Here is a 26,840-nt window from a genome sequence, read left to right on the forward strand (position 1 = left end):
ATCTTCATAATTATGTGTCTTGGAGTTGGTCTATTATGGTTTTGAATGTTTGGGGTCCTGTAGGCTTCCAGGATTTGGCAATCCATTCCATCTTTCATTTCTGGGAAGTTTTCTAGGATTATTTCATTCAATAGATTGTTCATTCCTTTGATTTGAACCTCTATACCTTCTTCTATCCCAATGATTCTCAAGTTTGGTTTTTTTATGACATCCCATATCTCTTGGATAGATTGCTCATGAATTTTAAGCATCCTTTCTGTGTTGACTATATTCTTTTCAAGTTGATAAACTTTGTCTTCATTATCTGATGTCTGACTTCTACTTGATCTAGTCTATTTGTAATATTCTCGTTTGAGTTTTTAATTTGGTTTATGATTTCCTGCATTTCTAGGATTACTGTTTGATTTTTTTTAAATCTCTATCTCCTGGTATAGCTCGTTCTTTGCCATTTGCATTTGCCTATTTAATTCGTTTGCAAAGTATACTTTCATTGTTTGTACTGGCTGTCTAATGTCTTCTTTAAGATTCCGTTCCATCTGAGTTAGGTATGCCTTGAGTTCTTTCTCTGTCCATTTTTCTGATGCCTCTAGGTTCTCCTGTGTATTTAAGTTGTCCTGCATTGCTTGTAATCCTTTTTACCCTTGTTTTTTCATGGTGCTCACATTAGTTTCCAACTCTGTTTGACTGCTGTGTTTCTGTTTTCTTCTTTAAATTTGTTTTGGTTTTTGTAGTTCCACTATCTCTCCTTTGTGTTAGGAGACAATGTTTCGAGATGTTGGATTTAATTGTGATTTAAGGTAAATTCATTATTTTCATTAAAGGCCTTCAGATTTTGATGGCATATAGAGAATTGAGGTTTGGACGTAGGATTTTATGTTAAGGTTGGGTGATTTGATGGTATGGAGGTTAGTATATGTTAGCTTCTTTGGGGGTTGCTCAAATGCAGGCAGATATTAACAGGAGACTAGACAGGAGTACTTGGGGGTAGTTAAGGGCTTAGGCAGACTATAGACTGATTCGTAGTATTCATCTATTTGCATTTAGTAAGTTATACATAATCTGGGTAGTCATGCTTAAGAGGAAAAATGGGGACAAGGTAAGGACACAAACCAAGAAAGAGAGAGGGAGAGAAGAAAGAAAGAGAAAAGAATAGAAAAGAAGAGAAATGATAAAAAAATAATAAAATGCAGTAAAATAAAAATTACAATTGAAAAAATTACAATTGAAGTAAAAAATAATTTAAAAAAATTTAAAACTAAAAAATTAAAAAAAATTAAAAAAAAATGAAAAAGAAAAAGAAAAACAAAAAAACAAAAGGCACTGTTAGGCTTCTATTTTCTTTGCTTCCAGTAGGTGGTGCTGTGCCTTCCAGGCCAAGATTTTGCCCTCTGGCTGTAGGATATAATCCGTGTGAGGCAGCTCCCTCCTCCCCCACCTCGTGTCTCTCAAAACCTGTTAGCCTAGGTTTATTCCTGGCCTCTAATCTCCTCTCTTCTCCTGCTAGCCAGGCCTTCCCCAGTGTGATGCCTCTCGGCAGTTCAAACTATACTCTGGGCCTGCAGTTTGCTGGATATGTAGCTCGGCTATTGGGAACTGGCACCTTACTGTTTTGATTCCTTCCGCTTGCCACTCCCCCAGAGCTGGAGAGACAGGTTTCGTTTTCACCACTGATGGGAGGGGAAGTTGGAGGTCAGGTGCCTTTACCTTTCCCCACGCCTCTATTCACGCTCACTCTGATAGTCCCGACCTCGGAAAGCCGGGGAGAGATTTTATGCGAATTCCCCACTGTATGGGAGATGGGCTGAATGACACACACCTGTTCTATTGCTGCGATCTGTCAGAAACTGGCGATGGTGACGTCAGCTCTCCAATGGTGGCCGCTGGCTTCCTTGGTTGGCTGTCCGGTGTGGGGGACAGAACTGGACCGCTTCCTTCCCCCGTCTCAAACCCCGAACTCAGCCCGGAGCTCAGTGAGGGCACAGCCTGCAGGACTCTGCAGAATCCACAGTGCTGTCTCTCTGCATTGCTGGCCGCTTCTCGGTGCCCCGCCATCTCTAGCCGCGGGGCTGGCCGCGGATCAATCAGCCTAAATCTCCGGCCGCACAGTTCACTCACGGTTGAGACCCAGTAACCGGTCCTCGGTGATGGAAATCCTTCCTCTAGGTTTCGGTGCACCCCAATTTTGTTGGAAATTCCTAACAAGATAGCTTTTGGTCATTCTAACTCCTTATTCACCTGCGCAGTAACTCGGTACATGGGGGTGATGTACTCTATTCGCCGCCATCTTTCTTCTGCCAGTTTAAGTTTCTAAGATGGACTAGGCCTAAGAATGTCTTCATTACATGTTCTTATTTAATGAATATTTTATCTTTTAGGTCTGCAATAATTTTCCTGCTCTCATTGATTATCTCCCAGGGAGTCATAAAAAATTATTAAGAATTTGACTGAAATGAAACAGTATTTTTTGGGAGAAAACAAAAGAACACCAAAAATTCTTGGACATGAACAATCCTTTGGACTTCATTGACTGTTTCCTGATTAAAATGGAAGAGGTAGAATGTGAACACAGCTCAGTTATCTGACTGTGTCTACATTTTGTGGTTCATAGATTAATTCTTTGGTTACTAGGGATGCTTAAGTGCTAAGTCAAGAAATTCTTGACAGACATTTCAAGCATATCTTGTCTTTATGTATCTGCAGAAATCATCATAGAAAAATTAAAATCGAATTGTTAAATAGCTAGAATAAATGGATTCTGTTCTGTAGGTACTAATAATATACCTGAAGACCAACAGAATTTGCACCTCAGGTGAAAAAAAAATTATAAACAAGATACAAAATATAAAAGTGGAGCCATAAAATGCAGATTGAAAAGATTACTTGTACATAGTGTATGGGGAAATGAGAAGGAAAGGCCTGACTTAGGTTGGCTTCCTGCCTGTTGTGAAGTTTGAGTAGATCTCGACATATATTCAGTGAAGGATAGGGTAGAGATTTTCAGGTGGGTTAAATTGTCTATGCAGAAGTTCAGAAGTGTATAATGGTGAAGAGATTAGGTAGATGGAATAAAGGAAGTCTTGGTTGAGCATAAATGAATTTAGAGAGAAAAGAAGTCCTAGTGTGGTATTTTCGAGTACCCTATAAGCTTGCATGTTGTGTCATGGAAAGTTCTAATTTGATCGGAAAGAAAAATGAGCCAGAAGAAGATTGGAATTCAGATAATTGTCAGGGAAAAAGTTCCAAGTCCTATAGAGTGATTTATGTGATGATAAGGCAGTTGAAGGAGTATTTGGAAATTTTCCTGTCTGTAGTTGAGCTTGATGAGCAGCCGGACCATGGAAATTCAGATGAATCTGATAACATCAATGCCATCCATCTTGTCATATTCTCAGAAATGTAGGACAAAAACCAGTTTGTCAGAATTATATCTCTTTTTATGTATTTCATCAATTAATTGGATTCTCTATGGGTACCTCTTTTCTGCTTTTCCGTATCTGTTTCCCTGCCCTCCCCTTTATCCTTTATCCTTCATATTTATCTCATTTTAACTTCTATTTCTCTTTCATTTGCCACCATATTTTTTTTCTATTTTCCTAACATTTTGTTTATCAATTTTTTTTAAATGGAATTAAAAATGTATGTTAACATTTAATATTCTCAGTCTATTCTAAATTATTACTCTTTGGTCAACAGAGTTGTAGTGATGTGTAATAGTAACTAGTGTAGCAGAGGTTGTTATGGTTAGCTCTGAAATCACCATGGTCACTCTCTTAAAGAGGTACTGGTGGTTGAATTAATAATATTTTAAATGCTGACTTGATTTGTTGAAACTAAGATATATCTCCATCCCAGAGCTTATTATTAATAGGCAACTACTTATTAAAAGACCCTCACACCAAGTAGAAAGAGGAATCCTCAACACATAAACAAACAGGACTCCAGATAATGAGCAAACAGGCCAACAAGACACCGTCTTCTGGCTCATTTTTTCTTTCTGATCAAATCAGAACTTTTCATGACAACATCCAAGCTTATAGGGTACTTGAGAATACAAAACTGGGGGCTCCTTTTTTGTCCAAATTCATTTAGGCTCAACTAAAGCTTCTTTTATTCCCTCTACCAAATCTCTTCACCATTATACACTTCTGAACTTCTGCATAGACTATTTAACCCACCCCTACCCGTCTAACTAAATGTATGTTGAGATCTACTCAAACATCAGAACATTCAGGAAGCCGAGCTTGGTCAGGCCTTTCCTTCTCATTTTCCCATACACTAAGTACAAGTAATCTTTTCAGTCTGCATTTTATGGCTTCAATTTTATTTTTCATTTCTTTCTCAGAAAATTCATTATTGGAATACAGAAAAACTTGAATTTTGTATGTTGATCTTGTATCCTGTTACTTTTCTGAATTTGTTTATCAAATCTAGAAGTCTCAGGTAGAATTTTTTAAGTCTTCTAAGTATGAAATAATGCTATCTGAGCTTATTCCCTGCTCAGAATGTGACTGTGCCTGACAATGGTATCTGCTCTTCTTAATCTTGATGGGTGAGATTCTTTTGTCTCGTTGGAGGGGAACTTCCATTTCCCCACTGAGCCTCTACTCCCTGGACACTGCTTCTGTTTGTTGCTTTTATTAATTCTCTTTCTACTATAGAACCTGATGTTTTAGTTTGACCTGTATGCTAGCTCTAGGAATTTTCCCACAGACTTTCTACCTGAGTTTGCCTCTGTAGAACTGATGTTTTCAATTCATAACCAAGGGAGCTGAAATAATCTTGTGTTTCCTCTGAACTAGAGTGTTCCTTATTTGTAGTACTGCCATCTTAGCAACAGTAAGTGCTTTATTCTAAGACCTGCCTATTTAAGTCTTCTTTGAAATTTTGACTTGAAAATCTTAGAAAGCTTGGTAAGATCAATGTTACCTTGTCTAGGAATAGACCTGTTGAGAGAGTGTGTTGATTACATATTATTGGACATGCTATAGTTCACTTGGGGGATTATACAATCTCCATTAAATAAATTCTTGCCTCTGGACTGACTATAAAATTATGTTCTTTACATAACTCATGCATTACAGATTTTATAGTCATGTTTAAAAATAATCTTTTGTCAAAATTTAAAATTATCCTTGTTGGTGTCTGTTCTGTCTAATAAGTTCCCTCAGTTCTAAATCAGCCTTGATGCTATCTAGTTCTTTCCTTTCCCCATTTACAATGTATGAGAGCTGTATTGAGTCAGCCACCTATTAACTATACAGTTAATACCTAAACTCTCTCTCCTCATGTTTGTAATATCTTTTCAATTTGTATTAGAATTAGAAGTAGGGTAAAATTAATGATGAATTAATCTTGTATTTGTATACCAAACTAAGTTACCTATTGCCTCACCGCTGGAATACATTCTGTGTTTAAAATTCATTTTCTTTTTCTGTATTCTACTTTATACTCTGCTTTAATATTAACTTTTGCATGGTGCCCTATGTCCAGTTCTTAATGGGTGTGTGGAAAATTCTAAGTCCAAATAAATTCTTTATCAGAAAAAAAAATCTGTATATTATTTTTTGACTTTTTCATTCATTTATTTTTACTTGTTATTTTTAAATATGCATGACAATGGAGTGTATTTTGACATATTATATTATAAATACATGGAATATTACATAGGATCCCATTCTTGTGGTCATACATGTTGTGGAGATTCACTGGTCATGTATTCATATATAAACATAGGAAAGTAATGTCCAATTCATTTTACTGTCTTTCCTACTCCTATCCACACCCCCTTCCCTTAATTCCCCTCTGTCTAATCCAATGAACTTCTATTTATCACCCCTTTATTGTGTGTTAGCATCTGCATATCAGAGAGAACATTTGGCCTCCAGTACCATCCATTTACAAACAAATGTCATAATTTCATTTTTCTTTGTGCCTGAGTAATATTCCATTGTGTGTATATACCACATTTTCTTTACCCATTCATCTATTGTAGGGCACCTAGGTTGGTTCCATAGCTTAGCTGTTGTGAATTGAGCTGCTGTAGACATCAGTGTGGCTGCATCACTGCAGAATGCTGATTTTAAGTTCTTTGGGTACATACCAAGGAGTGGGATAACTCGGTCAAATGGAGGTTCAATTCATAGTTTTCTGAGGGATCTACATACTTCTTTCTAGAGTGGTTGTATCAATTTGCATTCCCACCAGCAACTTATGAGTGTACCTTTTTCCCTACATGCTTGCCAACATTTATTATTACTTGTATTTTTGATAATTGCCATTCTGACTGGAGTGAGATGGAATCTCAGTGTAGTTTTAATTTTCATTTATCTAATTGCTAGAGATGTTGAACATTTTTTCATGTTTGTTAATTGTATTTCTTCAGTGAAGTTTCTGTTCAGGAAATTCAACTCAAAGTGGATCAAAGACTTAGGCACTAGACCTAAGTCTAGTGACACACAGAGACCCTTTGCCTAATAGAAGAGAAAGTAGGCCCAAATCTTCACCATGTTGGTCTAGGATCTGGCTTCCTTAACAAACCCCTAAAGTGCAAGAAGTAAAATCAAGAATTAATAAATGGGATGGATTCAAACTACAAATTGTATTCTCAAAATGATTTCTGTCTTATCTATACCTTGTATCTATGTTTTGAGTAAAAATCAGGAAAGAAAACTGGCACCAGTAAACTTTTACTTGTATTTTATTGATAAGAAATATATTGTTTGGCCTTCCTGACTGCAAAAAGTATGGTGAAGAGAATCTTTAGGCAACAATGGGTAATAGGGTAAGAAATGAAGATTTGGTCAAATAATGTATAGTTTACCACACTGCACAGTGTTTAAAATATTGTATTATACAGTTTCCAGATTATCTTAAATTTCTAATAATTTCAGTTCTTTTGTATTTATTATAATTAAATACTAAATTAATTATAAAATAATTGCACTGAATTATTCCTAGGAAAAGGGCAACCCACAGACTGAATTTACAACAGATGCCTTGACAACCCTTGTGAATGATGTGTTTGGAGCTGGGACAGAGCCAGTAAGCACCACTCTGAGATCTGAGATATGGACTCCTTCTCTTGTTGAAGCACCCTGAGGTAACAGGTATGACAGCAGATGGTGAGCAGGGTGAATTTCACAATGGAAATTTGGCAAGACACTGCTAGTGTCCTCCATCTTATTTCTCTCTCTCTCTCTCTCTCTCTGTCTCTCTCTCTTTTTTAAATACTGGGGATTGAATTCAAGGGTACTCAACAACTGAGCGACATCCCTAGCTCTTTTAACAGTATTTTATTTAGACACAGGGCCTCACTGAGTTGCTTAGTGCCTCGCTGTTGCTGAGGCTGGCTTTGAATTTGTGATCCTCTTTCCTCAGCCTCCAGAGTGGCTGGGATAATAGGTGTGCACCACTGCGCCTGGCCATCTTATTTCTCTTGAAGAAGCTTCCTTATTGATATTTCTGTGCCACCAGCTTTAATGTCTCCAATTTAATAAAGGGATAAAAATAAGAGAACATTGCACAGTAGAGGACCGTGACTAAGAGAAGTGAAGGACAGCATGGGCAGTAGAAAGGCAGTGGAGCTCTGGTCATGTCTGGATTCCACCGGGAAGTGATTGCAGCATGCAACAGCCAGCATGAGTTGGCCTAAGACTGCATGTTGGTCTTCCTAAGGAGAAGCCCCTTGGAACATTATGTAGGTTATTGGAAGATTTCTGTGGAAATTGTTACTTATTCAGAAAATTCAGTGTTCTAATGCTGGATAGGGAATATCAAACATCTCCATTTGGAACTTAGAGAAACTAGAAATTTATTGAGGTGGCAGGGAGGGATTTCTGTACTCAGAAGTATTATGAATGTGTTGCTACTTAGGAGATGTGCCTAAAGGAATTTTGTTATTCCACACATACGTTTCCATTAATTTTCTATTTTCTCAACAAATTTATTTTATGAATGCACCTTTAAAGGGTTCCAGTTATGCATTGCAGATTAGAAATATGCACTATCTTTTCCTGTTTCAGGACCTCTTCAAAACTATTACAAAGTAATTACACATGAGAATTACTCCTTTTAACATGGGAGAAGAGGAATAGAGGGAATAGCTCACGAACCTTCAACAAATTTCTGAAACACAGAGAACAGAAGCAAGGATCATAATTAACTCAGCAGACAGAATGAAGCTGTAATTTTTAGAACTGTGAAAAAACCAATCTGGGTCACTAAAAATGCCATAAGATTCAGGATTTAGCAGTACCACATGTCAAACAAGATAGAGGGGAAATTGAGGCAGTAAATAGGAGTCCCTCTGCGCTCAAGTCCCCTCTACAACTGCTTTGAGCAGTTGACTCTTTTCCTCTTATAGGAAGAGAGATGTTTACTGTCTAGAAAAACTGAACCAAAGAGGTTCTCTTATCAAGGACACCATGCACAAACACAAAAAGATCAAAGCACAGAACTGAAAAGAAGGTATATATCTACTTCTTGAAATCTGATGCTTTTAGCTCTTTTCTGTGTCCAGAAACTAGCCACCACATATAGAAGCCAGAAAATGCATAGCTCCAAAGGGAAAGATCTGCATGTCTATGATCAAGGTGGAAGATTCATTCCAAGTATCCAGATGAGTGAATGAAATAAAATTATCCACTCCAGAAAAGAGGATCTTAGAATTTTAGAACCTCAGGGTTGAAATCACATCAACTTTTGAGAAGCAAATGAGGTCACATTTAAAGCATTATGAATCAGAATGGCCTCAGAGTTCTTAAGAACAACCGTCATTTTGTGCTGTTAAGAGAAAGGATAAGAGCCCAGGTAGGCGGCACAAGCCTGTAATCCCAGTTACTCAGGAGGTTGAGGCTGGAGGATTGCAAGTTGGAGGTCATCCTGGGCAACTTACTGAAACCTTGCCTCAAAATAAAATTCAAAGACCTGTGGGTGTGGTTCAGTGGTAGAGTGGTAGAGGGCCTTTGGGTTCGATCTCCAGGGAGAAAAGAGAAAGAAAGAGAAGGAAAAGGTATTTCAAATTCATATGTTGACTAAAAATCTTATTCCTTTTTTCACTTTCACAGAAAGGTACTAGAGGATATGTTTGATCCAAATGTTTGAAACCAAGGCAGAGAAAATCACATGTTCCAGGAATCAAGAGACCTCGTGTATAAAGATGAGAGTTTAAGGGAGAGTCCTGGTAACCAGGCCTAGGAAACAACCTGTCTTCCACAATAAGTAGATAAAGCAGATGTAAGGGAAGATTAAAAAATAAATAAATAAAAGAGAGAATCTGAAGCTTAATTATTTAGAAAATTGCTAGAAATTTGAAATATCAACCTAAACATTAAAATATAATATAAACAGAAGCTAGAAAACTAGGTGCTGGTATAAATTGTTCAAATATACATCAAACATATGCAAAAAATCAAACATGTACATAGCTCCCTTACCAGGGAACAATAGTTATGTGATCATAACAATGTAAAAAACGTATGTTGATATAATCAAAAATTGTGGTCAAAATATATAAGTGAAGCAGTAGAGAGGGAAGTATGGGAGGGGTGTGTGTGTGTGTGTGTGTATCTATTTGTTGTATGTGCTTTGCATAGAGTGGAGATGGATATTAATCTTCCTGACCAGGAAGTCATTAGAAATTTTCTAGAATTGGTGTTTTTCCTCATTTCCATTTCAGAAGTTTTGTCACTGATATACAGAAATGCCTTTGATTTATGTGTGTTGATTTTATATCCTGCCACTTTGCTGAATTCATTTATTAGTTCTAATAGTTTCTTTGTAGACCCTTTTGGGTCTTCTAGGTATAGAATCATGTCTTCCACAAATAGTGATAATTTAAGTTCTTCTTTTCCTATTTTTACGCCTTTAATTTCTTTTGTCTGTCTAATTGCTCTGGCCAGTGTTTCGAGAAATATATTGAATAGAAGTGGTGATAGAGGGCATCCCTGTCTTGTTCCAGATTTTAGAGGGAATGCCTTCAGTTTTTCTCCATTCAGAATGATGCTAGCCTGAGGCTTAGCATAGATAGCTTTTACAATGTTGAGGTAAGTTTCTGTTATCCCTAGTTTTTCTAATGTTTCGAACATAAAGGGATGCTGTACTTTGTCGAATGCTTTTTATGAACATTTTAGAATAAATATTTAGAATGATTCAAAAGGCTACATCTAAGGAGTGAGAGGTTGAAAATTGTCCCACTGAAAACTGTACACACACATGCACACACAGAGATATGCAAACATGATTCACTAGTAGAATTTAATTTCAAAATGTCATATATTGTTTCAGTATAAAATTAAAATTTATTCCTGTTTTTCTTTTTGCAATGACAATATTTTTAAATTATATAATAGGATCATATCTGAAACATTTAGTAACTTATGTTTGCATTTTGTATCACATATGCTAGTATATGAGGCTTGTATAGGTTTGTATGGATATATCTTAATTAGTACCCCATAGGAGAGTAATAAATATGCATGATTTATAGTGTATATGTATCTACGTATTTACATGTCTATATCACAGATATAGACATAGATATACATGCACTCATATATACATATGTGTAGACACATATACTCACATAGGTGTACACATATATACACATATATGCACATACATATATGTATATGTGCACACATATACACATATATGTAGATATATGGATGTGTATTTACATATACACATGTGTATATAAAGACATCATACATCTACATATGAACACACACACACACACACATATATACCTTCCATCAGTTCTTATGTGTATACCTAAAGTCCAGAAGGAAATTGAAAATGTGATTGGCAGACATAGCAGCCCCTGAATGCAGGACAAAAGCCATATGCCCTACACAGAGGCTGTCGTGCATGAGATCCAGAGATACATTGACTTCCTCCAACCAATTTGCCACGTGCAACACTTGTGACATTAAATTCAGAAACTACTTCATCCCCAAGGTAAGACTGTTTCTCCCACATTGTACTTCAGTTCTCTTGAAGTTCCCATATTCTCAGTATAGTCCTAATACTCTGTCAACACAAGATGAGAGAAGTACAAAACTCACCCATGCAGCACCTTGATGGACTTTGTGCTGGGCCAGACTAAGCCATGAGGCTCCCTAACTGTTCCTGATATCCAGCAGGGTGAACTCTCCTAATTTCTTCTGCTCCTTCAGGGTTTTTTTTTTTTTTTTGGTCTACTCTCAGCAGTTTACATTTCCAGACAAAATTTAGAATCAGGTGGTTAATTTCCTAAAACTTTCCTGGGATATTTTTCAGCATGTCATTAAGTCTACAGACCAATTTGCAAATAATTGACATCTTGACATGTTCACTATTTTATTTCGTGAATATTGTAGATTTCCTACTTTACTTGGGCTTTATGTTTTCCCAATAATATTCTGTTTTTAATTCAGTAGCTCACACATTTTTTGAAAGCTTTTTTAGTAGGTAATATTTTGAAAACTTATATGCATTACACATTTAAATAATGCCTTTTCCATTCTGTTGTTTTTGGCATGTGGGCATGTAGTTATAATTTTTATTTTAATGACGTTATATTTAGAACCCTTGTTAAATTTATTCACCATGGCCAATAACTTGTGTTTAGATTGATTTGGAATTTTTTAAGTACATTACCTTGCTACTGGGTTAGTACTTTCTTTTTTTTTTCTTTTTATGATTTTCCAATTCTAGAGACCTTATTTTCTCTTTATTACATTATTTCCCTGGGTGGGATTTCCAGCACAGTATTGAACAGAAGTTGTGTGTTGAGCATGCTTTAAAACTATATTTTGCCTCTAGCAGGGGGTGAAAGTTTAACATCACACTATTTCATGTGATGTTTTATGTACATTTTTGGCAGATATTCTTGAACAGATAGGGAAAGGTTTTTTTATTTGTGTTTGATGTTTTTTATAATGTATCATTTTGTTTGTCAACAATGTACAATTATATCAAATTAAATCTCTCCCTCTCTTGATCTTATATTTTGTCATGTATTTTGGTCTCCCCTTTTTCACTAAATATGAACATCATTAGTATACTCAAAGCAGGATTTGATCATCCACAGTTTGTTATAGACATTTGTATATGTGACAGACAGTTATCCAGTTTTTCTTCTTGAAATTTCCTTGTCAGATTTCTGATACTAAAGTAATACCTCACAAAATGAGGAAGATCTTATTACCTACTTTGGGACTTCTTTTATTGCCTTTGTATCCTCTTTTTCTTCTCTCTATAGCTTCTTAGTTGTGTAATTTCGAATGCCTAATAATATTTTTCTAAATACAGTTATATAAGAAAAACTGCAGTTTCACATGTTGTTCATCTTCTTCCAGAAAGGTCATCAAAGTGCTGTAACATGTCTTGCCCTGACTCAGAGTTGTTGATGAACACAGCTAAAAATTGACTGTGGCCACTAGTTAAACTCTGAGGTTCCCTCATCCCAGCACCTTTCTAGTGACTCTTACCTAAGGCTTCTATATTTATTTAGACTCTATAGTTATGTTCTAAGTTATTTAGTCTCTATTGTTGTGCTCTATCTAAGTTACTCCATTTTACTTGAGGCTAACACATATTGCTAATGAAGTTTACAAATGATATAACTAAAAATTTTGTTTTTGTGGTAGGGAAAATTATGAATTTAGTAAGATTAGAAATACAATTTTCAACTTGTGGAGAAAAGGGAATAGAGGAGTTTCCCTAGAAGTGATGGACCTTGCCCTGATGATGACAGATTTCATACAGGGATTATATTTTCAATTCACTGTGTTCAGCAAAAATACAAGCAGGAGATTATGTTATGCTGGGTTCCTTTTGAGTGAAGAGATCCCAGAACCCAAGATAATGAGCTTTTCCTTTCTGCATGGGACCATCCAATAAAAGAACTTACAATATTTCATAGCTGATTTTAATGATCCCCCTATGAGTTAAAACATGTTTTCTGCTATGATAGGATTGAGCCACTGAGCTAAGTTGATGTAATGGTTTAAGACAAGTTGGCAAACTTATGTAATGGGCTAGATAGTAAGTAGTTTAGAGTTTTAGGCAATAGAATCTTCCTTGCCGCTCCTGAACTCTACCATTATAATACAGAAGCAGTCATAGATTGAATATAAGTGAGTGAAAGCAGTGTGCTCCAGTATTTATGGACAGTGATTTTTATAATCTTTGCATGTCACAACAGATATTCTTTTTTTCTGATTTAAAAATTACTAGTAGAATGTGTGTACAAGAATAGATGGCAGTGGGTGATGATGAGTGGTCTGAGACAGCACTGTCCATAGAACTTTGGACTTTGAGTGATGGAAATGCGGTGTATCTATGCTGGGCAACCCAGTAGCTATTAGACATAGGTGCCTGCTGTGTTCCTGTATTATGATTAGTGCAAGTAAGGAAGTGAATTTCAATTTGATTATTTTAAATTATATCAATTTATTTTAAAGGTAATTATATACATTTAACTTAGTTTTAAATAATTTAAATTTAAATATGTGACAAGAGTTTATTGTGTTGGGAAGCATAGATCTTACACTTTTTTTCCAAACAGAATTAGAAGTCATCCATAATGGTTGGGTAAGGCATAGGAAATATAGTTAGAGAATTAATACATCCTGGTGTTCAAAGCATACTAGGATAACTACAGGTTAAAAAAATGTTTTATAAATCTTATACAGAATCAGAAAACAGGAGTTTAAATATCTGATTCTGCAACATGTACACTCAGAAAAATGAGAAATTATATCTCATCTATGTATGATATACCAAAGTGCATAAATGTATTCTGCTATCATATATAACTAATTAAAACAAATGAAAATATTAAAAAAGGTAAAAAAAAGAAATGACAAAGAGATGAAAATGCTAGCTACCCTGATTTGATCATTACACATTGAACACATCTCTTCCAATATCATACCTTTATGATGTTTTTAAAAAAAATCCTCCCCCACTAAGAATCTGGAAAATAAAATACAATGTATGTTTGGTGCTGTATCATTGAGTGGACAAATTGAATTGAACTGAGTGAACCATTTATATTCTTATTTACTTCACTTTTGTGAAATCTTCATATATTTTGCTAAAATGCATTTGATTTTATGAAATTACTTTATGTTACCCTTTAAATAATAAAAATTATTATTAGCCTTTGTAATAAAAATCTATAGCACATACATTATAATGCCTTTCTAAAATGTTAGACAACATGATAATGGAAATACGCTGAGCTCCTGAGAGTTCCCCCAGAGACTGAACAATTGCACCTCTATGGCAGATATTCATATTTAATGACTGAGTCAGAAAGGTATGACACAATAAAACTGGCCATCCAATAAATACAATCACACAATTTTGAAATGGTTGATGAAACAATTGTGAGACTTCCTCTGAGATGTAGAAAGGTCAATGGTAATTACTGCATTAAGACTATGCGTCTTTTGTTTTGGGGAGTCCTTATTTCTCAACCAGGAAAATGCAGGATCAGAATCACAGTAGCATATGTGGAAGAAGGTGAAAGACGTGTTACTTGGGTAAAAAAAGTATTTCACCCAAAAGAGTCAACAGAGATCCCCTTTAAACTAGAATCTCATAGAAGGTATGTTAAAACTGAAGTGATAAAATAGAGTATCAAGTAGAGGCAGACACAGCATCCAAGCTTGGTGATAATGAGAACAGAAGGTTTGGTGCTTAAGTACTCATTTGCTATTTCAAATGATATCACACTCATGCAGTTTCATCCTGTACTTCAGCAGGCTTGGTGTGCACCAGCACTGGGGGACTTACTGTCAGCCAAAGGGAAATAACATTCCCTTTAAAATCTGTATCCTATCCACAGGACCTGGCCAAGTCACATGTACTGGGGGCGGGCATTCCTTAGTTACCCATAGTGTCACAAGGAGATCACACTCCAAGCCTCTTCCCTGTGGGGCTAACAGGGCTACCCAATGAAGGTAGTGGGGGCCCTTTATAGTTAATTCATAGTTTTCCCCCTATTCAATCCAGTGGGAGCAGGCAAAAGAACATCCCCTTGCTTCCCAAACCCAGGCTTAAGTACAACTTTCTTTGTTGTCCCATGGACTTGTATTGGTGCTGCTGTGCAACGTGGCAAATCCTCCACAGGAGCTGGTCCCCTCAGTGGGAACACTCCTTTGGAGCTCTCCACAACTGTCTCCAGGAACCTGCCCACCCCTTCTTAGCAGGTGGGTTGACTGTAGTCCTTGCTTGAGCAGGCATTATCCCTTTCAATCATGTCTATAGACTGAGGGAGGTACAGCTTCCATTGAATCTGTAACTGAGAACAGAAGTCACCATGTACATCCTGACCCATAAAGTGAATGCCTTGATCAGTCTCTATTGTGATGGGCTGACCATACAAAGCAGTCAACACTGTCAGGGCATGAATTATAGTATGCATATTTGCTTGACCACTGGGCCAGCAAACAACAAACCTGTCAACCTGCAATGATGTCAAAGGAATGCATCCCCACATTATCTGACCATCCATGGTTCAAAGGCATTGGGGGTGGTGGATATTCCTGGGCACAAACCGCATATGTCTGGAAAGCCTCTACCAGGGCATCCCATATCAAAGCAGACCCCACCGTTTGACTATATTCCACATAGTTTTTACACCTACCTGCCTAGGCAGCGATGCAGCCAAACCACCAATTTGGTGGAAGGTGCCTGCTCTAACCACGGCACCCTAACCAAAGCATCTGCTTCATTATTCTCTGGGCTAGTCGGGATGGTATGGCCAGTAACATGTACTACAGTTATCTCTGTTTCATGGCCTGTGGCCAAAAGGTCCTGACACATGGTTTGATGCCACAAAGGCTGATGCCATGCCATTAAATTGTCGACTTTCCATATAGTAATCTGCAAAGTTAACTCCTTAAAACAGCCCAGCTGTCTGTATAGATAATCAGGGTTCCTGGTTCATGCAGTGCTACCATCCATTTGTCACGTAACTCATCCCTCTGACTGCTCTGTTCCTTTTCTCCATTATACCACAAGGTATCAGTAAAGGGCTGCATAGCAACAGTAGTCCAATGAGCCAAAGGCCATCTACTGGATCCACCAATGTACCAAGCACTGTTGTCCACCAGTGATGCTCCTTCCTTGCAGGGTGATGGCTCTACTGACTCACATGTATCAGCACGGTCTGATGCTTCTTCAGTTGCTTGTTGTACCATCCTTCAAATATGTTGCAGTTATGGGACAAGGGACTAGTAGACAAAGCACTTCTTTGTTCCAAATCTGTCCCCCACTTTACTAGGGTAGGTGTCTGGGCTACACCTGTCCTTGGGGGTAACTGCCCAATTCTGCACCCATCCTGCCACAAGATACATGGTGTGCATCAAGACTTCAGCAGTACTTATAATGTCCTCTGAGGTCACCAGGACTATAGACACAGCTGCAAGTGGCTGACCAAACAAGATATTATCACAAATTTTGTCTTACCTAAGAACCCAACAAGCCAGGTCCCAGCACCTTGGCAGTGATTACTTCTCGGTCACATGTCTCCAAATGGGCCACTAAGGTCATAATTACAAGAACTAAATCTATAAGACAGCCTGAGGTCCAGAACACATCATTGAAATGATGAAACATGTATACAGTGAGAGGCTGAGTCCACTGGATCAAGTCACTGGCCACCAAACCACAGCATATGGTCAGGCTATGGAAATAACATTGTGGCAACACTTGAGATGTCCACTGTTGGTCTTCCCATGGGAAAGCAAACTACTCCTGGCTCTCTGGAGCCAGAGCAATAGAGAAGAGAGCATTAGCCAAGTACAATACATAGTGATATTGATATGTACACAGTTGCAAAGTCAATTGTTCCATGAGATCATGCACAGAGGGAACTGCTGCTTGCAGGGAAGGAACCACTTTATTCAGTTCTCAATAATCCACAGTCATTCTCCAAGTGCCATCAGGCTTCTTCTCTGGCCACACTGGAGAGTTAAAGGAAATGTGTGTGTGCTGGGTTATGCACACCTTCCCCTGTTCCAAGATAGTAACTCCAATTTCTGCAGGTCTCCCTAGGAGATGGTACTGCTTCGCTGTCAGAGTCTTCCAGGGTTGTGGCAAGATCTGGGACAGATATTTTGCCTATTGCCTCATATCTATCTTCTCAACTCTCACATGGGGACAAAGTGAGAATTAAGGCCTTCTTAGTTCTTTTCTGAAAATGCATGGCTTTCTAATGCCCCAGGAACACATTAGACCTGCTCAGTGCCTCTTATGAACAGCTCATTCACCAAGTTTTTTTTTTTTTTAGCTTTTTAGTTAGCCCATTAATTTCTTCAACTGTTATCCACATCAGGCATCCACAATGCTCAGAAATTGCCTCTAAGGGTCCTCTACGTATGGCACTTATACTCATCAAGCTCATAGTCGGGTCAATACAAACAGCTCTGCATGTGGGATCTTCCAGAGTTCCAAGATGAGTCAAATAATGACAATGTTCTGGAATAGAGTTTTGAGGGGGACACAACTCCATGCTGCCTCTTTCAGTGTCTGATAGACCTCTGTTTTCACCCATGATCATGGGCTATTATATTTTCAGGTCTACTTCTATGCTGTGGAGATGTAGGGAGGGAATGAGACAAATTAGAACAAGATATTACCAATATTCTCACTAAGATTTATACACATATGTTGAATAAACACTTGACACTTTTCTGGGAGCTTTGGCTAATTTTCAGAAATATTAAAGAATGTTCATAATATTTTCACTGCACTCTGATTGTTTCATGTTAGAGAAAATTTCAGGAATCTTTACCAGTTTTTGCTGAAATCCTACAATTTAACAGTAAAACTAATAAGAGTGAATATCCTTACTTTGTCTCAATTTTGTGGAGAAAGAGTTCAATATTTCACCATTAAAATATTTTTTTTAGGATTTAGAGATATCGTCTTTTAGAATATGGATGTCCCTATTATTTTTGTGAAAGTGTTTATCATAAATAGGTTTTGATCATTATCAAAAGAGTGTTTTGGACACTTTATTTGATGATACATATTTGTCAGGGGTTCTTCAATTATGTGCTACACATTTACATCAATTAATGTCATGATGATTTGAGGCTCAAGATGACTTTATCTTTCTCCTGCCAAAAATATGTGTTCATAAAGCTTGTTTTGGAGTGGATCAATGTAACAATAAACACAGTTATTTAAACCAGAACTCTGTCCTGCCCATGTCCCGCACAGGTGGTGGAAATGGGGTTCCCCTAGGTGGAATGGGCTGGCTGAGAAATAAAAGCTAGGAATAAAATAGAACAACCAAAAAAACCACAGGAAACAGAAAATATTTTCAAAAATTGGGGGTGGGCAGGGCAAGCCCACCAGACAGATTGAGCTTCTAGACCAAAAAGCAAAATGGAGCCTGTGCCTGTTTTATTTATATTGGGGAACATCAAAGGCCTTCCATGGAATGTTCTTCACCAAAAAAAGGGTTGAAGGTGGTCTGTCCAGTTCCCAATGGGTTATGCCCATCTCTGGAGCTACTGTGAAGGATCTTCCTAGTAAAGCGAAGATAAAGGTCATGTGCTTTAAGCAATCTATTTCGTGGAGAGCCAGGGATATTTTCCAAGGTTAAACCTAAAATATTCCTGGCTGCCATAGTGAGAGAAGACCCTCAATTAATTCATGGCTGGCTTCCCACAACTCTGGTTTTCAGATTCTTCAACTTCATGCCTATTCTTAATCGTCGGTTATAAACCTTCGTGGTAACCTTTAGGTTTCAACTGAGTGATTAACACACCACCAGAAAAATCCTGCTTGTTCATGTAGGTTTGCAGGGTCTCATTAAATAATCTGGTAGCCTGCCCTTTCTTCAGACTGGAATGAGACAGAGCTCACAGAAAGGTGGTATAGAGCCTGCTTTCCCTATTTCTACCTATTCTCTGAAAACTAACTTCTAAGAACTAGACAAGAAGATAGCTCCATGAGGGCCAGGCCCTCTTCCACACTTATCTTTTTTTTCCAGAAGATAAAAAAACAGAATAGTTACTCTGTGTGTAACTGTGACTGTGACGATCACTGTGTTTCTAACTGGCACAAAGAGAATACATAGTAATAGTTTAATGAATGATTGGATGGATGAAAGGATGGATGGAGAGAGGGAAGGATGAGTGGAGGTATGGAAGGACAGCAGATAGGCATAAGGGCAAAGGATGACAGATTTGCTACCCATCTAACATTTTGTCCTAATGTCATTCAGAAAATTACTGAGTTCCATAATTATGGCAATACTTTATTAAATATTCTTACATTATACCTGCTCTTTGATGTCATTTTCAAGTTTCTGTCTATATTTTGCTAGAAACACAGTCACATTGCTTGTGATTCCTGTTACCAATCTAATGTTTCATGAGCCTTTTCTCCATTGTTAACACCCTCTATTCATAGGCCTAGTTATACCTACTTTTTAATCAGTCTGCAACACATCAGGAAATTTCTAGTATTATACATGCTGTTCTTTTTTTCTAAGTTGCACTTTTCCTATACAACATCAAGACTCAGCCAAATTCACTTTCTCTTTTCACTCTTTGTGATTCTCTCAAACAATAAAGTAATTAGTTTTCCTCAACATAATATTCATGATTTCATTGATGCATAGATCATCTGGACACATTGATTTCCATTTATTTGTTTATCTTTCTGTTGTGTTGAAATGTGGATTTGAAGAGGGGTCTCTGGCCTTGTAGTTGTGGTATCTACAATGCCTGATGTAGAGTAGGCATTGAAGTGGCAGAATCAAGGAAGGAGATTCCATGGCCAGAGACTCAGCACACACAATGCAGGTGTGCTGATCCAGTATGCAAGACACATGCTCATCGCTGGAAGAAGAGAAGTGTGCTCTGTGTTCATTTCAGGGTATCCTGGTACATCCTGACCTTCCTGATTGAGAACAAATATCCTCTTCTTGTGGTACATTTACTCCTCAAAATGCTCTGTGTTTTCTTCTTTTCCATTCTGTCCCTTTTGAGGCAGCTAAGCTGTCATTTATACTATTACAGTATTGCTTGATCCATTTTATGCTCCATAGTGGCCTATGATAGGGTACAAACCTGGAGTCTTCTCACACATAACTGCCTCTACCCCAGCAATCTGTGCTCCCCTCTCTCACAGCACTAGTTCTATTGCATCACAATGGACTGATTACTCATTTGCTTCCCCAACTGGGTAGGAGGTTATTGGTGCTGATCTCTGCTATTGGAGACTTTTATATCCATAGCTGAGCCTGGGTTATGGGTAACACTACTCCAAAGAATCAAGTTGTGAAGTGAGATCCTTTCTCCTGATGGGTGAAGTGAGTCTTAATGAGTTTTACCTTCTAGGGAAGACCTTTGATACCTCTGTGATGTACATAAATGAAGGATACAGATACTTCACACCTTCTTAATGTGGAAGAAATGTGCTGAAACCTTAACCAGAAAATTACTCCGATATGTAGAAGATGTTCCAAAGTAAGGGAGGAAAAAATGAGAAAGAGAAAGAAAAGGACATGGAGGAGGTTATATGAAAATAAAAGAAAGACCTGTGAGCTAGATAAAGTGGACTGAGGGGGAGGGAGAACAGATGGGATAATGGAAGAAAAGAGAAATTAATCTGACCTAATACTGAATCTTACCATCATATATCCATAATATGCTAACTAAAACAAACAACAAAAACACCCAAATAACTAAAATAGTAGAAAGATCAATGGAATAGAGGGAACGGAAGAGGGAGAGGGAGGAGGGGAATAAAAGGGGAAATATTGGGGACTGAATTAGAGAAAATTATATTTCATGATTTTCAAATCATGTCAAAGTGAATCCTAATATTATACATAATTAAGAAGAAACAATAAAAAACATTTTTGGTAGATGAAGGGGACAGGAAGAGGGAGGAGGGAAGAAAAAGAAGAAGCGCTGGGGATCACAGTGGAGAAAATTAAATTCTGTGTATATATGATTACGTCAAAATGGATCCAACTAGCCAGGCATGGTGGCACACACCGTTAATCCCAGCATCTTAGGAAGCTGAAGCAGGAGGATGGTAAGTTCAAAGCCAGCCTTGACAACTTAGCGAAGCCTTAAGTAACTGAGCAAGACTCTTCAAAATAAAAATTTTTAAAAGATGGGCATGTGTCTCAGTGGTAAGCATCCCTAAGTTCAATTCCTTTTTGTTTGTTCCCCAAACAAACAAAAAGATCCAACTATTATATACAACTATGATGCATAATAAAAGCATTAAAAAATAACCCCTGATGTCCCACTGTTTGGACACATTGAGAATGTGTCATGATAAAGGAAAGTGCATGGGCATTGGAATGTTCAAAGAGCAAATTGGCTGGGCCCAGGAGAGGCACCACATAAATTCCAACCAATCCCAGAAAGGTACTTAATTCCCTGAAACACATGGAAATGAGTTTCTACTTCCTGACAAGGAAAACATGTAGTTACTTCTCTTAAAGTTGCCACTCTCACCCAGAATGTGGTCAGGACCAAACATCTCTGTGTTGGGGAATTACTTGCTGCAATGTAGCACAGATGCCAGTGATGTTAATATGGTTGTGCCCTGGGAACAACAGACACAGATAAACCAAGTACAAAGAAGTCATAGGGTTGCAAAATCCAGGGGAAGTCAATTAATTCTATCTTTTCCATAGAAGAGAAACCAAAGTACAAAGACAATCAATCGCATGTCCAGCCAGACTCATGAACCAAGAGGATGGGTGAGGGGATTTGAGAGGTCATTGGCTGTGTGCCCTCCCATAGCATGTGAAGGGTGAGTACTTGTGAACTTTGGTACTTTAATCTATTCTCATCACCATCAACCTTGGTCACTGGTTTATGTCACTACCTGTTGCTCTATTTAATCACTGTAGTTTTCACACATCTTATTTGGATGATGATTTCCTTTGGAGGGCTGTGTTGAACTATGAAATAAATGCCCATAACTAACAATGGCATAGATGATATCCATGTCCACACCTCACCAATGTAATTCACTATTATGTACTTTTATACATAGCATCTATGTATTTTTTCATCCTCAAATCATAACTGGAACCTAGTCTATAGAAAACAGTCAACTAAATCAACCTGAGTGTTATGGTTTGTATCTGAAATCTCCCCAAAGTCTCACATCCTGAAGGCTTGGTCTCCTACTGGTGGACTATGGGGGAACTTCTGGAAATTTTAGTAAGAGCTGGCTAATTGGAGGAAATAGGTAAATTTATGCCTTTAAAGGGTATATCTTGTCTCCCCACTCCCTTCCTCTCTCTTTCTGCCTTTCTCTCTGTGTTTCCCAGCTGACATGAGCTGAGTACATCTGTTGTACCCTCCACTCTCTGCAATGATTTTCTGCCTCACTACAGGTCTAAAGGAATGGAGTCAACTGACCACAGACTAACTCTGAAACCATGATCAAAACCAAATCTTTCTTTTAAAAATTGTTTATATGAGGTATTTGCTCTCACAGTGATGGAAGGCTGATTAATGTGAAAGTGCATCTTAAATGTTTTGAGGAAGAAAAAATTATGAACCAAAATATCTTAGGATTCTGAAAGAAATGTCATAAATATATATGCTTTACTGGATTCTTCAGTAAAGTTTCACCCTGGAAGGAAATATACCACTCAAATGAAGGGAAATGTTTCTGATTACAAGAGACTGAAAAGGATGGGGTAACCAAATCATAAGCCAGGTGCCTGTTAACAGTTGAATGGTTAGATAAAATGTTGTTTATATTTATCATGAAGTTCTACTCGGTCATAAAGAAGACTGACATTATGGCATTTGCTGGTAATGGATGGAACTGGAGAACATCATGCTAAGTGAAATAAGCCACATCCAGAAAGTCAAGAGTTGACTGTTATCTCTCATATGTAGAAACTAGACCAAAATAAGGGGAAAAAGGGTGGGGGATGGTGGATCCCATAAGAACAGAAGAGAGATCAATGGATTAAAAGAAGGAGATTGAGGGGAAGGGAGAAATGACAAGAAAAAGGAAGAACAGGTGAACGAAACTGAGTCACCAATTTCTCATTATTAAATATGAAGTATTAAGATAGGGGATCTTTGAGATTCTTTCTACTTCTAATGATATGAGAGTCTCCCATTTTTCCAAATTTTTCTTTATATATATTATTTGTTCATAATAATAATGGGGTTCAGTGTGCTACTTCATCACATGCTTAGAGCATGCACTAATCAAATCCAATATTTATCATTTTTCCTTCTTTCTACCCTACTCAACCTCTAGTAATCTAACAGAGATTAGCAGTACCTGGCTTATTTCACTTAACATAATGAACATAAACATGGAATTGCAGGTTTTTCTTTGGTATACTGATTTATTTATTTATTTATTTATTTTTGGCTGTGTACCTACCCAAGGTTAGATACTTCTGTCCATTTTGCTGTAAGTTACAAAATTTCATTCTTTATACCTGAATAGTATAGCACTGTGTGTATACGTGTGTGCTGAGAGCCATTGCCAAGTAGGAATGACACATGGCAATTTCTTTGTCAGCCTACCTGATGTTGCTTAGATGACCCAGGTCATTTACAGTGACATTGCATGTAAGGTGACCTTGCTCAAGGACCAGGGCGGATCCAGGTTTAGGGTGTATCCTGCTGGCATTAGGGAGTATCCCGCTCCTTGGGTTTAGGGCGGTTCCAGGTTTAAGGTGTACCCTGCTGGGAATAGGGCCTATCCTGCTGCCTCAGGCATGCCCGCTCCTTGAGTTCCCGTTGAGTTCTCACGGGATTCAGAGAGTATTTGGGATTTTGCCCAGAACGTGATTTTGGCCCAGAACGTGGATTTGCCCCAGAATGTGTGTGTAAAGTGCTGGTGACAGTTCGAGAATAAAGAGTTGCTGTTTGAATCTACAAGGTGTGTGGTGGCTCGAGATTTTGTGCCCAGCCAGACTGTGGCACGTGTGTGAGCCTTTTATTTACCCACTCATCTTTTGATGGGCAGTTAAATTAATTCCCTAATTTAGCTATTATGAATATTGCCATAATAAACATGGAATTGCAGGTTTTTCTTTGGTATACTGATTTAATGTTTTTTTTTTACTGTGTACCTACCCAAAGTTAGATACCTGGATCATATGATTGAGCTATTTTTTGTCTTTAGAGAAGACTCCATGCTATTTTCCATGATGACTATACTAATTTTTATCACCAAAGAGAAAGTTTCCTTTTCTTTTCATCCTCTTCAATTTTAAAAATCTCTTTATTAGTGCATTCGAGCAATACACAATAGTGGGATATATTTTGATATAATTATACATGTATGAAATGTAATTTGCTCCATTTAATACTTGAGTACTTTTATTTGGTGGAATTTTTTCCCTATGATAGCAATTATAACTGGGGTGAGGATAATATCACATTTTCCTAATGGCTAGTGACATTAAATGTTTTTTTAAATATATGTGCAAATCTTGTATTTCCTCTTTTAAAAGTATCTATTTAAATCATTTGCCCTAATCATGCACTAATCAAATCCAACATCTCTTTATCATCTTTCAATTTTAAAAGTGATTATTTGCCTTGTTTTTGCTTTTGCTTTTAACTTTTTGAGTTATTTGTACATTTCAGATATTAATTCATCAGAGAAAGAGTTGGAAAGGATTTTTACAATCCTAAGTTATCTTTTCATTGCATTTATGGTTTGCTTTGATGTGCACAAGCATTTCAGTTTGATGTAATTCATTTGTGTATTTTTGCTTTTTTCCCCTATCTGCTTTGGAAGTCATATGTTTTGAAGACTTTCCACTATGTTTTTAATCTAGCAATTTTGGCTCCAGGACTTATATTTATATCTTTGACCAAGACACTTGTCTTGTGCTAGATTTAGGGGAAAAGCTTTCAAGTTAATTATTAGAATTGTTTGGAAAACAAAATTCTTCTGTGAGAGTTTGGCAGAATTCAGAAATGAAACCTTTGAATATTGAACCTTTGTTCATTTGGAAAATGTTTTCAATACCCATCACTGATCTTTTTGGTGTTTTTTTATGGTTTAATATAATTAATTTTTCGTAGATTATAAGTGTTCAGAAATTTCTCTATTTCTTCTAAATTTTCCCCTATTTTGGCACATAGATCTGGAAAAATCTCTTGTATTCATTAGTATTTCTGTGGTATTTATTATAATGTGTTCTTTGTTATGTCTTATTTTACTGATTTCTGTCTTCTTTCTTTCTTTTTTTTTAGTCTAGATAAATATTTGTTAATTTTGTCTATGGTTTTTAAAAAACTTTGTTTCACTGATTTTTCTTAAATTTTACCTATTTTTGATCTGATATTTGTTAATCCATGGATTTTGTTTTCCAAACAATTCTAAACAATTGAAACAGAGGGAAATCTTCCAGAATCATTCTTCGAGGCCAGCAGCAACCTGATACTAAAATCATAAAAGAACACAACAAAAAACAAAACTACAGACTAATATCCCTGATGAACATAGATGCAAATATTCACACACAAAAAAACTTAGCAAATAAAAGCTAACACATCAAGAAGATCATTCAGGATAATGATATTGGATTTATTCAAGGGATGCATGGATGGTTTTAAAGAGTGAAATCAATTAAATAAGACATCACATCAACAGAACAAAGAATAAAAAAAGCATTTCATAAAAGTTAACATTACTTCATGATAAAAGCCCTGAGCAAATTAGCTACAGAAGGATTATACCTCAACATAATTAAGACTTTGTAAGGTAAAAACACTGTCAACATAAAAAAATGGGTAAAACTTGAAAGCTTTTCCCCTAAATCTAGCACAAGACAAGTGTGTGTGTTCTTATTGATTTTATTAAACATAAAAGTTTTAGCCAGAGAAATAAGCTGGAAAAAGAAATATGGGGCATAAATTGGAAAGAAAGAAGTCCACGTTATCCCTGTTTTCCATTACATAATCCTAAAAATAGAAAATTTTAAAGACTCTTCCAAATGTCTATTAGAATTGATAAGATAATACAGTAAATTTGAAGAATACAATATCATTATGCAAAAATCAGTAGCAATTTAATAAACTATTAATATGATTTCTGAGAAAAAAATCATGAAAGGAATCCAATTCATAAAGGCTACAACAAAACAATAAAATAACTAGGAATAAATCTAAGAAAGTGAAATAAATATCTCTAAATTTTAAAACACATTGATGAAAGAAATTGAAGAGAGAGAGGGATACAAAGAAAATAGAAAGACCTCTCATCCTCATAAATTGGAAGAGTTAATCCTATTAAAAGTGCTATAAAACCTAGAGAAATTTCAGGAGTTAATACAATCCCCATGAGAATCCCAATGAAATTTTTTGTTATTGTTGTTAAACTTCTTTATTTTTCCTCTCCTCCTTTGCAGTTGTAAACCACATATTCACTGATTTAAATTCATTTCTCCTATATACAAGGATTTGAGCGGGAAAAAAAAAACAGCATGAAATTCAAATGGAAGCACAGAAGTCTCCAAAAGTTAATACTATTTTGAACAAAAGAATAAAGTTGGAGGCATATCAATTCCTAATTTAAAGAGACACTACAGAGTCATAGTAAGCAAAATAACATGGTTCTGGCATAAAAATAGAAAATGGAAAGAGAAAAGGTTGTGAAATAAACTTGTGCATCTATAGCAAATGATTATGAGCAAAGGTGTCAATAACATATATTGGAGAAAAATCACCCTTTTCAATACAGCTGTGATAATTATAAATCCACATTCAAAGATTGAAAGTTGTCTTTATCTCTCAGACTGTACAAAATTTGAAAATATGTCAAAGACATTAAAGGGAGATCTGAAACCTTAAAACCACTGGAAGAAT

At 36.8% G+C, this 26,840-nt stretch overlaps 1 long non-coding RNA gene and 1 pseudogene across 1 annotated transcript in view; both read left to right on the forward strand.

The window, feature by feature from the left end:
- Positions 1 to 26,840, forward strand: part of LOC107149730 — a 254,739-nt pseudogene that overhangs the window by 167,009 nt on the left and 60,890 nt on the right.
- Positions 20,171 to 26,840, forward strand: part of LOC107149737 — a 32,366-nt gene continuing 25,696 nt past the window's right edge. The window contains exons 1-2 of the long non-coding RNA XR_007349085.1: positions 20,171 to 20,323; positions 21,668 to 21,786. This is a non-coding gene — a long non-coding RNA (uncharacterized LOC107149737). The remainder of the gene's footprint in view (positions 20,324 to 21,667; positions 21,787 to 26,840) is intronic.

The sequence above is a fragment of the Marmota marmota genome, unplaced genomic scaffold (assembly GCF_001458135.2).
Source record: "Marmota marmota marmota unplaced genomic scaffold, marMar, whole genome shotgun sequence".
NCBI classification, from domain to species: Eukaryota; Metazoa; Chordata; class Mammalia; order Rodentia; family Sciuridae; genus Marmota; species Marmota marmota.